General features: G+C 39.5%; 1 protein-coding gene across 1 annotated transcript in view; it reads left to right on the top strand.

Annotated features, from left to right (window-relative positions):
- LOC124281769 (liprin-alpha-1-like) overlaps positions 1-10,750 on the top strand; it is a 138,377-nt gene that overhangs the window by 32,295 nt on the left and 95,332 nt on the right.

Consider the following 10,750-nt stretch of genomic DNA (forward strand, 5'->3'; position numbering starts at 1 on the left):
CCTGGAAATGTCCGGTCAGACATGTCTCCTGGAAATGTCCGGTCAGACATGTCTCCTGGAAATGTCTGGTCAGACATGTCTCCTGGAAATGTCCGGTCAGTCATGTCTCCTGGAAATGTCCGGTCAGTCATGTCTCCTGGAAATGTCCGGTCAGTCATGTTGGAAATGTCTGGTCAGTCATGATGGGTAATGAATGGTTGGTAAGTCATGTTGGAAATGTCCGGTCAGTCATGTTGGAAATGTCTGGTCAGTCATGATGGGTAATGAATGGTTGGTAAGTCATGTTGGAAATGTCCGGTCAGTCATGTTGGAAATGTCTGGTCAGTCATGATGGGTAATGAATGGTTGGTAAGTCATGTTGGAAATGTCCGGTCAGTCATGTTCCTGGAAATGTCTGGTCAGTCATGATGGGTAATGAATGGTTGGTAAGTCATGTTGGAAATTTCCGGTCAGTCATGTTGGAAATGTCTGGTCAGTCATGTTGGAAATGTCTGGTCAGTCATGATGGGTAATGAATGGTTGGTAAGTCATGTTGGAAATGTCTGGTCAGTCATGTCTCCTGGAAATGTCTGGTCAGTCATGATGGGTAATGAATGGTTGGTAAGTCATGTTGGAAATGTCCGGTCAGTCATGTTGGAAATGTCTGGTCAGTCATGATGGGTAATGAATGGTTGGTAAGTCATGTTGGAAATGTCCGGTCAGTCATGTCTCCTGGAAATGTCCGGTCAGTCATGTCTCCTGGAAATGTCTGGTCAGTAATGCCTACAGATCTCTCTTGTTTACTAAACAACATCATACAACCGTGCAACAGAAGCAGCCTTAGTATGCCAGTGTAATGGATCATTGATTATGTACATACCATACTCTGAAGCTGACATGGCTGACATGACATAGAAGCTGACATGATTGACATGACATCCTAGTCAGCATGAGTGACATGACGTCCGATGTGATTAACATGAAATTCACATAACATCCAACTTGATTTAATCGACAACATCCTACTTCACATGACATGAAAAGTGACATTATATAGCCACGACATCCTAGCACAACCTGTGCAAATTCAGCAAATAATATTTAAAAAAACAACTAAATTATGCTGAAAATGATGTTAAGAACCCAGTTCAAGCTCGAATCTCAAAGGTTCCTTACATGGCATCTGGGGCAGTGGGGTAATCTAGTGGTTAAAGCATTAGCTCGTCATGCCGAAGACCCGGGTTCGATTCCCCACATGGGTACCGAAAATAATTGGTTAGTGTCATTTATTAAATTTTCCTGGTTATGTTTGTTAGTGCACAAAAAACCCCAAAACACGTAGTTCTGTCGGGGTTTTTTGCAAGTTGCACAAAATGCATTTGCAAATTTCACATCTTTAAATAATGACTAGTATGTTAGGAACATGATTTCTTTTAAAAACATTTAATCATGAATTGGAAGAGCTTGTGGTGCTAATGAAATGTAACAGACAAAACCAACCTTGTGAAAAATATTGTTATTGCAAACAAGTGTTCCAAAATTGTTTGTGTTCGATTATGAGAAAACATGATCAATTGCTTGGTCGTTTTGTCATTGCGACCAATCTTCGATTATTTCAATTAATCGGACCACCACTAGTGTCCCCCGCCGTGATATTGCTGGAATATCGCTAAAAGCTGTGTAAAATTTAACTCACTCACTCACTCACTTAAATGGCATCGTAACTTAAATAGCTGAGAAAACTGTTTACTGAACAACAATATACGGGTATTATGGTAAATGGAAACTTATGATCCGTGCATCAAGTCATTCCTTGCAAAAGATGGTGGCACCGATTGGCTACAAAACTGCTGTTGCAGCATTACACAAATTCACTCACTCTACGAAAGATGAAGCTATAACACAAACCACTCTCCAATGCTACATCCATATCTTATTCCATCTGTCAGATCATTGTTCTCCACAAAATAAAGTTTAACAGTAAAATTTGCCAGCATCATGATTAATTGATTGGCTGAGATGTGTCCCTTTGAAATCATTACGCAAAGGGAGTGATTTTTATGCCCTTTCCAAAGTTTTGAATGAACTTCTGCAGTTATGTTAGCAGCGGTAAATGTTGTTTAGATGACTTTTTAAGCTGCAAGTCCTTCCTGCCTGTGGTAAAGGTGGACCAATGACTGACTGATGCCCCATTCCTGCTTGTTAAATGATGCCCCATTCTCACTAACCTGAAAGAGTCCGAGCGTTTTATTCACTGCAGTTATTTAGCTTCACTCTAATTTAGCAGCGATACAACTGAGCCGAAGAATAGCTATTCCTCACTTGCGTATTTCACCAATCAATGATATTGATATTATTCAGCTCACCAACTGTTTCACAAAGTCTTTGATCACGGTTTTATTTTTTGGAAACGTGGCTTCGGGCGGACTCTGTTGAGAGCCGACGTGGACAATATTGTTGTTGTAAGTCAGGAACCTTTAACAGCTGACATAGCTCGCCAGCTACACTGCAATGCTAATGGTAGACCCCACAAGTACGTCACTACAGCCGCTTGCTACTGCCTCATTGGACGAGGCTGTGTACGGTTGCCGTGGAGACATTAAATGGCACAGCCCACTTGAAGTACCATGGATGTTGGCTGTTAAATTTTCATGATGGGTGCACATAATAAAACCTAGCGTATTGATTGGTCTTGTGTTGAGTGCTAGTAGACACATGTGATATAGGTACAGTGATATAGCCTTGCTGGGAGATAGCGCTCGTCAATATATAGTCAACATTGCTCGTCATCTGTTGACGGAGTTTAGTTGTGTTGCTTTGTCTTAAAACTGTCGTGTTCCAATGGAAGGGATTTCAGTGAAGAAAGTGAAACGAGAGTCAGTCCTCATTGTCATCATATCTTGGACTTCAAGATAGGTGTTTCAATTTCGGAATTTTTTAACTTGTAAACAAACAGATGGAGTTTGGGGGTATGAATGGTATTTTTATGGGAATTTAAGTGTTTGTTGTTTTTAGTTTTCAAATTTAACAATTTTGTTTTGTGTGAGAGGAAAGGACCGTGTGTAGGCGAATAACAAGCCATGCAAATCTGTGTTGGTATCTGTGGTGGTTTGTTAGGTAAATATAGCGCCGTATCCTCCCGGAGGGATTACCACTGATGTAGATGGTTGTGGAAGCAGGGATTATATCAGGATGCTTGGGATTACCAGGATTCAGATCTTCTGTCGCGGAGGAGAGTTTTAGTGATAGCTATACTGTGCCTGTAAGAATCCTCAATGGCCAACGGATTTAATGTGCATTTGGATGTACGACTGCGAGGTTTGGATTATGTGGTAGCGTACTTGAAGAGGGAGGACTCCACACATTTGAAGAAGTTTATTCAAGTAAGTAGAGAGCTGTAGACTCATCTGCCTCACTGACTGTCTCAGTTGTGGGTCATCAATTAATGTTTTTTCAACCTTAGGCAGCTGTTTAAGGCAGAAAACTAATACTGTCATCCAAAGAAATCTATTAAAATGATTGTGAGTGTGATTAAGACTGTGGACAAAACCGTGTTGACTGTGAAGGTTTTCCTGTTTTTTATATTCTCATAGTATTTGACTTAGTCGGTTATCCAATGTATAGTTTTAGTAAACGTTAGTAATTCTGGTCAGGCATGTCAATAAAAGTCTATGAATTATCGGTAAAATCTGCAAATAATTCCTTTTAATATCCTTGGTAGATTTGGTATTCAGCAACCCATGTTTGCCATAAGAGGTCACCTCCTGTGGGTAGATCAATGCTGCCGAGTGGGTTTCACCAAAGTGGTAAATGTTTAAGGCCTGCAACACTTCAAGCTTTCCTCGGGGTGGTAGGGTGGCCCAGTGGTTAAAGCGTTCGCTCGTCATGCCGAAGACCCGGGTTCAATTCCCCACATGTGTGAAGCCATTTCTGGTGTCCCCCGCTGTGATATTGCTGGGATATTGTTAGAAGCGTATGTAAAACTAAACTCACTCACTCACTCACTCACTCACTGATGCTACTCAGATCTGATGCTACTGAAATCCTGTAGATCTGATGCTACTGAAATCCTGTCCAAAGTAGCACCAGACAACACACACTCACTCATTCAATGACACTCTTTTAACAGTAGGGTTAAGGACCATTGACTTTCAGCACCAATCTCGAACACTTCGACAGTTGCTGATGCTCAGAACATGATGAAACAAGTTCCAGTCACGGTGATAGAACTGTTGTCAAAACGTAAAATCATCCATTACAAATACTGGATGTGCAGATATTTAGCCCTGCACTCTGCGTCTGATTGATAATGTCGAAATGTCTGAAAGACGAAGCCGGCAGGGATCACCGAGATACCGCATGCAATGGCCAACTTAGCTGTGAGTGACCTCCTCATGTGTGACATTGGGTAAACACATCACTCATCTGTGCTGTATCCTTGACATCAGTGTGCCCACTGCATCTTCTAAGTGTGGAGATATTTCATCTTGTAGTGTTTATTGTGCATGTCTGATACGTCCTTCCCCAATCACATGACGGATAATAATATCATAATGAGAGATTGCCACTTGCCACGATTTCTTTCAGTCATATTCAGGGATAGAAATGAAAATTTTCCGTATCCCTGAGGGTTAAAGGAATAACCGAGAATTAATGATATATAAGGGACTGATAATAATTTATGGCTAGCAGGGATGATCATGATTATTATGGAGAAACATGTACAATGTGAATTACACCCAGCCCCCCTAAGCTTTATGTCCAAAGTAGGTGCATGTCATGTACAAAATCAAAGCCCAACTCCTTTCTTTCCCCTTCCCCATAATTTCTTAGCATAATTTTTCAATATTATGTACAATATTGATGACACCCCTAGTACATGTGAACAAAATTTATGAAACCCCACACACACACCTCCCCAGAACAAAATGGGTGACCCCCCTCCTCCACCCTTAGAATCATCATCACCCCCTGAGCCATAAATTATGAACAGTTCCTACTGCTGTAAGATTTTTTTGACAAATGTAAACTTTCCATGTGTCGAATGTCCATGTTCGACATTTAGCACAACCTTTCGAGTCAGTGATGGTAGAAACTTGAAGTCATATTTTATATGGACTAGTGACCTTTTGCAGGGCTAGCGAAGATAATTCCATTAGCGCTGTGGGCTTGTTTAATTTCCATTCCTGATATTGCTGCAGGGAAATGGACAGTGCTTGGGGCTGTGCATGTTTAGCTCACCTGAATAAAAGTACACTTTTGATAAGGGTTAGTGAGTATGGTTTTACACCGCTTGTAGCAATATTCCAACAATTTGACACTGGGGACACCAGAAATGGGCTTCACACATTGTTCCCATGTGAGAAATCAAACCCAGGTCTTCGAGCAGATGCTTTAACTGTTAGGCTACCCCACCACTAGGGCTGTGCAATATTACCAGTAAACCGGTATATACCGGTACAGTATCTTGCGATACAATTATCGCGATATGGTTCAGATTCTGCAATATATTGGGTAATCCAGAGTTAGCTCCCTTTGAATTATCTGCCTTGATTTCCATAGCAACACAATGTGCTCTAAAAGTGCCAAAAATACTTTTGTTTCTTTTCTGTTTCATGTAACATTGTACAAGTGGAAGTGTCTTTATAAGTGGTTCCAAAAGTGCCAAATATTCTACCAAATACTTTAAGTTTTGGGGTTTGAATGGTTTCATGTGTGATGTTTTGGAGGAATTAAGTGGCCTCAAATGGACCAATCTTTAAAGAAAACCAAAAGTAATGTGAATAACACAAATGTATGCTTGCTCCATCATCAGGTCATGAATATTCACAATAAAGAATTTGACATCCATAAATCTTGCTTTTCTTATGAATTCCACTTCTAAATGCCCTTCAAAGATTTGACCAATCTTTTATTTGGAGTTATAAGTAGTGCTACTGGCTCCGAGTGACCATTTCACAATTCACATTATTTTGTTATTTTTGTTTTGTTTCATAATGGGACATATGTTATCAATTTACGATAAAGGCCAAAGTCTTATCAATTTTGTAGGACTGTATAATGACATTCTACTCACGGATCCTAGTTATTGGAGGTCACATGAGATTTTAAGCTCAAGTAGTTCAACTAAATCATGTTTTTGTTTCATTTTACAACAGTTCATGTTAACACATGTTTATATTGGAGTTGAAAATGAATGAATCACTTACAAACAGTAACAATAAGTACATACTGCATTGAAGTGCATTCTGTTGAAGCAAACAACACTGACCATGAAAACCATGTTATACCATTACCTTTATCATTATGTTCGCAAACCTTTGTTGCAATACAGTTACTTCAATGAAACATTCCACATTAAGGCTCTATATCATTTATCTGTACACCATTGGCATATAGCCATACACAATGGGGACAGGGAGCCTGAAAGTATGGTGTAACAGCAACTAAGAAGATGATGTTGCACACAGAGAGCTATTATGAATTTATGATGTACGCACTTGGACAGAAACCTTCCAGTCAATATATCACAATATGTATTGCAATATCTCTTGAATTATTGCAATATATCGCAATATGAGAATCAGGGCAATACCCACCACCCCTTTTGATAAGGGACAGTTGTGTTCCCATTTTGAACTGTTTACTTTATGCCCGGGGAAGCTTCAGTGCTTAGTACTATTTTCATTTATCTAAACATTTACAGATTTCTGGTGACCAATTGGTTAGAGTAGGGTTCAACACAGATTACGTTGCACACAAAAACTGAAAAATGTAGGACAGTTTAGCAGTGACATCTCACTCTACGTACTACACTGTTTAAAAGTTTAAAGGTGAGCTCCCTGACATTTTGCCATGTGTCTTCCCACCTAGCCTGTCATGCCATGCTGTTACATAGCGCACTTAGGATTATTTGCTCGCTTGGAGTTCGAAATAGACTGAATTCAGTATATTCCTTTAGTTAGCCTGACATTTTGTCAAAGGTGTTGGGTTTGATGCAGATGATTTTACAAATAGGCAGTTTCACTGCCTGTGCATGGGAACTTGATTCACGATGTAGCCGTTTCCTCTGAATATTGAAGATGTAGGTTTAATAAGTCTCCCTAAAATGACTTAAATGTACAAATAGGTATTCAGCATTCAGAGTTGTTCATTCACAATCAAAAGCCCTTGTCCTGAAGTGTTTGAAATTTGAGAAGATGCTGAAGGTTACTGTATGAGGAATTCAGGGAGGTCTCTCCTAGTATTTGAATCTAGGGACCTCTTATCAGTAATAGAAATTGGCTCTACTCCCACAGTTCATACTGACCAGGAATAAAGGTATCCCTAGTAGAAATACGCCAGTTTTAGTTTTCTACATGGATGTAATGTTAGTTTCTATTGCTGTCATTGGAGTTATGGCAGGAACCACTTGACTTCAAGCTTAATTTCCATCACTGTAGAGTTCGTATTTGTGCAGCTTACAAATTTGAGATATCAGTGTTTTGTACCATTTTCTTGTATGTGCATTTCATATTTGATAAATGTTTATTTCACTAATCACTGTGGCGGTGGGGTAGCCTAGTGGTTAGAGCGTTCACTCGTCACACCGAACACCCGGGTTCGATTCAACACATGGGTACAATGTGTGAAGCCCATTTCTTGCTGTGATATTGCTGGAATATTGCTAAAAATATCTTTAAAACTAAACTCACTCACTCACTAATCACCTGTTGTGTTGAGTTAGGGCTGAAAGTGAATAATTTCACTTATTCTTTTAGATTTGGACCCGCATTTATGCTTGCATGGCACTGGAGAGACTTGAGTGTAAATCTGACAAGGGAATGTTGTGTTCTCAACTGTTGTACATTTGTTATATTGCTGATATCTTCAAATGTCCTAGCTGACAAACTCTCTCTCCAATTTGAATTTATTATTTCCTTCTGTTAAATTTTTATCTCCAGGAACCTATAATTAGCATAAGTGTGACTTTAAACTGTTGCCTTAGCAGCTTGTCTGTAGACCGAGTCTAGTAAAATTCTGTTAGGTCTAGTAAAAATAGTGAACTCTAGTCTGTATGATAGCACTAAGATGTACACAAACTGATAAAAGTGGGAAGTTTGGGATAGTGAGTGAGTGAGTTCAGTTTTACGCCGCTTTTAGCAATATTCCAGCAATATCATGGCAGGGGACACCAGAAATGGGCTTCACACATTGTACCCATGTGGGGAATCGAACCTGGGTCTTCGCATGACGAGCGAACGCTTGAACCACTAGGCAACCCCACCGCCCCCTTGGGATAGTAGACTTGGTACAGATTGTGAAACAAATCCAGTAGTCAGGCTCTGTGACTTGCCTGATAACCAGTAATCATGCAATGGAAGCAGCCATTGTTGCTCATTTCGTCAGTCATTAATTTGCATGATGATTTACAGACCGAAACCCGTGAAGATCCGGGTAAGAATTGATCTTCAGTAAACCATGCTTGTCGTAAGAGGCGACTAACGGGATCGGGTGGTCAGGCTCGCTAACTTTGTTGACACATGTCATCGGTTCCCAATTGCGTAGATCGATGCTTATGATGTTGATCACTGGATTGTCTGGTCCAGACTCGATTATTTACAGACTGCTGCCATATAGCTGGAATATTGCTGAGTGCGGCGTAAAACTAAACTCACTCACTCACTCTCTACAGACTGATATGTTCATATCTGGACCAATACTCATTTTCATAATTCACAATTTCATTCACCATATGTTAAAAGGAGGAATCTTTTGTATTGCAGTGCAACTTTAAATTAACAATTCAGGACGTGACATTACCTTTGTGGACTGCCACTTTTATCATCAATAGATGGCAACTCTGTAGCACGTCATTTCTGCGGACTGATAAAAATAAAATTAATTTCGCAGCGTGGTTTTGTTTGAAAGCACCTGCACTAAACCAGCATGTTGCCATGCATGGGTCTCTAATAATGGCAGTGCTATTATGAGCTGCCATTTCTGCAAGAACTCGTCAATGAGGGCAATCTACTAATCTCATACTGATATTAAGAAGTAGCTCACTTAAGAATCACCACAATCTATAACCCTGGCAGTTGGAAACTGTACGAATACCATTATTATTATGTGTTTGTCAATCCAATCTCTGTCACAGGCACTGTAGGGGTCTGTCTTAATCCCAAAATCAAACATTTGAAATGGTCGATTTAAGCCCTGTCATTCACAGGGAGACTTTCAGCTTTAATATCATGCAATAAAACATAATTGAAAGGATTTATTTTGCATTAAAAACGGACAGTAGGTACATTTAAATCAACTTGTTTGCCAAAATGTTAAAAATAACACTTTTATGGATGTGGCAAATTTGCCATTGTTCATACTTCCTGGCTGAAGGGTTGGATATTTGAAAGGGTGTCTTGACACCGAATGCTGAAGTCTTGATCAACATATTCTACATCTTTGGCCAATGAGTTTGCAACTTGGCCTACTGTTGTTTGTTAATTGATGGCAAAGGCTTCAATAACAGATTGGCAAAAAACACCCAATCTCCGGAGAGCATTGCATTCTGTAACAGGCGATATGAAATATTTATGATATTACGGATCCAGAATTGGCAAGGTTTTGCCATAATTCAGCATACCAACGAATATCACATCATTATAAAGATCAGAGCCAGATTGTGATGGAGGGAGTGGTGATATGTCAATCCTACAGACCCTTGTTAGCACAACAGAGTGAGTGAGTGAGTTGGGTTTGATGCTGGTTTTTTAGCAATATTCCACTATATATCCACTAAGAACGCCAGGATAGAAAAATGGAAATTGCACTATAAATATACAAAGTAACTATTTGGCTACGGATATGATGTGGACTTGTTGTATGGTGGAAGTTGCTGCTGTTTGATCTCACATAAATAAACTTTCCAGAACCTGGAAAACAGTGGTTGATAGCAAGAGCAACAGTCATGCACCTGATGATGGAGTAAGACTGCTCTAAAATGTCATATTCCACATATTACGAAAGTTGACATCCAGAAGTTCCATAGTCATGTCAAGATCTGCTGTTTTGGGGTATATTTCCGATATCATTTAAATGTGATTGATCTTCAGTAACCGATGCTTGTCGTAAGAGGCGACTCAGGATCAGGTGGTCAGTCTCGCTGACTTGGTTAACACGTATCATTGTATCCCAGTTGCGTAGATCGATGCTCATGATGTTGATCATGGGATTGTCTGGTCCAAACGTAATTATTTACAAACAGCTGCCATATAGCAGTAATATTGCTGAGTGCAATGTTAAACATCCAAACCAAAACCAAACCAAACCAAATTCTTGGTATTGTTTAAACACAGTCCAAAATGAGATTGGATTGAACTGAGGCCATGCCTAGCCTCTATACAGTGCTTTGGAAGCTCCCTTGAATTGGGTCCCTTGCTTCTTATTTGAAGTATGAATTAACATCTCTTTAAAAGTGTCAGGCAAGGATTTATTTAGACCTGACTTGAGACAGATATGCAAGTCTGCAATAATTGTCTGTAAAAATTCACGACTTTGAATTAGACATTTTCCCATTCATGGCGCTATATTTAATCTTAATGTGATGGGTTTGTAAAGTGACTTCTATTTCAAGACAAAAATAGCTGAAGAGTCTTTAACACTGGATTGAATGCAGCATTAAAATTCAAAGTTAAATGCCTCAGAATTTAGCTAAATATTAATTTAAACAAAAAAGCCATTTTTGAAGAAAATATCATTTTTTTCCAAATATGCCTGCAAACAGTACATGGTT

Source organism: Haliotis rubra, unplaced genomic scaffold, assembly GCF_003918875.1.
Source record: "Haliotis rubra isolate DU_JTF1 unplaced genomic scaffold, ASM391887v1 Scf29, whole genome shotgun sequence".
Lineage (NCBI taxonomy): Eukaryota > Metazoa > Mollusca > Gastropoda > Lepetellida > Haliotidae > Haliotis > Haliotis rubra.